We start from the raw sequence: 3,181 nt of genomic DNA, 5'->3' as shown, positions 1-3,181 counted from the left end.
TATATATATATATACATAATGAAGATTTATTTATTTGACGCGAAACAACCCTTAAGGACTACGGAATTATGACTCAGGTTTCTTTTCAATTATCTTCCTCTCGGCCCATCTCTGCTTGACTGAACTTCTTCTTCCTTTTTTCCGTCCTCGTAGACAGGAGTTTTTTACTGTCCGCCACGAGCACTGCATGTTTTAGGTATTTCTGGTACTCTGTTCTTTCTTCACACAAATCTTGTGTAATCCCAAGCCTCTGTGTTTCTCGTTAGATTTGTACCGTGTATCTGCGATTGAATTTATATTCTATAATCCTACTGAAAATCTTTTTTTCAATCTCTCCTATTTATATGAAAAATCCTGTATTCGAACTGCCAGGAATGTTTTCGAGGTGTAATTTATAAGTGAGTGGAGCTGAACTGAATTTAAATCTGAGGATAAGAGAAGCTGTGATAGTGTGGGAAGGAGCATGATAAGTTTTCCTCCAAAAAGTCCAAAGTTTTTGTTTCCCGAAATTTTTTACGATAAAATAATAATAATAAAACGAGATATATGGAATTTTAAAAACTTTCATAGATTTATATTAAGGTCAATTAGTCAATAATGAAGAATTGATTTTTAAAAATTTCACTTTAGCATTGATAAAATGAGTTTTTTTTCTTTCATTTTACTTTAAAATTTCATGGAGTGCTAGTTGGCTACATAATTATATCTGTAGTAATAATTTTAATTCAGTACTTCAGATATTTCTTTTAATATTTCTCATTCATTTCATATCTTTAAAAGCGAAATGTTCTTTAGTGAGTACATTGAATGTAATAGTGTAATAACATGTTTTGTACACTATCTCTCTCAGTTTTTCAGTATTCTTCAGTTCACTTCAGTTACCTAATATTTTTGATTGAAAGAAAAATAAATTGAAAATGTCAGTGTTTCGAAATTATAAATAATTATTCAAAGATTGATATTTGAAATAAAAAGACTGAAATTAATTAATTTAGTTTGCTTAATAGTGCTCATTCCCCCCTATAACACCGTTTCTCTCCTACTATACATAAATTCAAATCATATTGGAGCTACACCTGACTGTAACTCCCCCCGCCAGTTTACGAACAATCCTCATAAACTCAATTATGTACAATAGAAAAAAATATATATACAAATAAATTACAAAAAAAAAAAAAAAGTGATATATACAAATACAATTAAAAAACGATAACAATGATGAAAAAAACAAAAACCAGCTCTCAATGTACAAAGTATACAAAAGAAAAAAAAAATTGGGATGAATCTACATTTTCAATGATATTCCTAAAATAAACAGAAAAAACAACAAATTTTACAATATTACCCTTCGGAAGAGAGGTGAGGGAGCCCGTTATCACAACACCTTTACAGGAAGCTTTAGCTGTTCTATTTGAACCGTTCTACGCTTTCTTGGTTCTTTTACACTTTCTATGGTGACAACGTTATTCTCTCTATTAGTGACCACTCTGAATTGGGCCTTACCTCATCTCTTAATGGGGTACATCTCCATATCTTTCCCCCTATTAGTTCCCACTTTACGGTACACCATTGTCCCGATTTTAAGCTGGCCCGTCAAATCACGGACACTGATGTTGTGTCGCGTCACTCTTCTGTGTTTCTCCTTTTCAATTTTGTTCCTGACTTTTGCCTACATCGTTCTTTCTGTCATGCAATTAACGGTGATATTGCTCTCCTCCGTCGTTCTATCTCGGTAATTCCTACGACGTTCCCACAGCCCAAAAACAATCTCTAATGAGGAAAACCCAGTAACCGAGTGTATAGAATGATTGTATGCCACGATTGCTCGTTCCATCGCTTCATCCAGCTCTTGCCCCTTTTCCAACTGATACAACCGTAGGTGGTCACTGAGAGTGCTGTGGAGCCTTTCAATCCCTCCACGGCTCTTTGGATGTCCGGGGAGTTAAGGTGACACACTACCTCCTAGACTTTCATTTCTTCCCTGACGCATGCGTTGTCAAACTATCTTCCACTGTCTGATGAGATTCTATCTGGTACGCCGTAAAACTGAAACCATGCTCGTAGGGCTCTTAACACTGCTTCTGTCGACCTCTCTTTCACTGAGTACGCCATTGCTAATTTGCTAAATACGTCGACCACTGTGACCCATTTATATCCCTTTCAGATCAAAACATCATTTCTCAATACCAGTCCATCATTGATACTATTCAAAATGCAGCCCATACTGCAATTCCAAAAACTAATAACGTACATAGTAAAATAACGGTTCCATGGTGGTCGAACGAATGTTCCAAAGCCATCAAAAATAGAAAACGGGCACTAAGAAGATTTAAAAATAACCCCAGCTCAAACCACCTGGAATATTATATAACTGCCAGAAAGCACGCACGCTACATCATAAAACAAAGCAAACGAAAATGTTGGCAAGATTATGTATCAAAAATTACACTTAACACAACCACTTGCGACGTTTGGGATGCCGTTAAAAGAATTGAAGGAAGGAAAAGTTTTTCCCCAATAAATTTATTGTTAACACCAACTGGACCTGTTACAGATCCTGATGACATCGCTAATACCTTAGGTGAACACTTTCAACTAACCTATTCCTCAAACTCACTTACCTCAGGTGAAATATTTCAAAACAGCAATAGTTCTCTAAATCAATCAAACACACTCAATCTCCCTTTCACTTTCAGTGAATTTAGTGCAGCTTTAAAAACATGTACAGATTGCTCACCTGGTCCAGATGGTATAACATATTCAATGATAAAACATCTAAATTTCGGAACTAAAACAGTATTACTAAATTTTTTCAACAGAGTGTATTTTTCTGACTCGTTTCCCCCTGACTGGCAAACGTCTATAATAATACCAATAGTTAAAAAAGGAAAGTCGAAAAATCTATTTGATAACTATCGTCCCATTGCTTTAACAAACACTCTGTGCAAATTACTAGAAAGGATGGTCTCAACAAGATTACAATGGTACATAGAAAATAAAAATGTATTTCCCGAATGGCTAAGCGGTTTTAGGAAAGGAAGAAGCACGATTGATAATATCACCAAACTGGAATCCGATGTACTCCATGGTTTTAAAAACAAACAACACGTACTTGCAGTTTTCCTAGACATTGAGAACGCTTTTAACTCCACTAAACATAATATTATTTTAAAGAAACTCC

Source organism: Halyomorpha halys, unplaced genomic scaffold, assembly GCF_000696795.3.
Source record: "Halyomorpha halys isolate HHAL.00 unplaced genomic scaffold, Hhal_1.1 Scaffold1098.1, whole genome shotgun sequence".
Taxonomy (NCBI): Eukaryota; Metazoa; Arthropoda; class Insecta; order Hemiptera; family Pentatomidae; genus Halyomorpha; species Halyomorpha halys.
Note: the sequence above shows the minus strand (reverse complement) of the source record.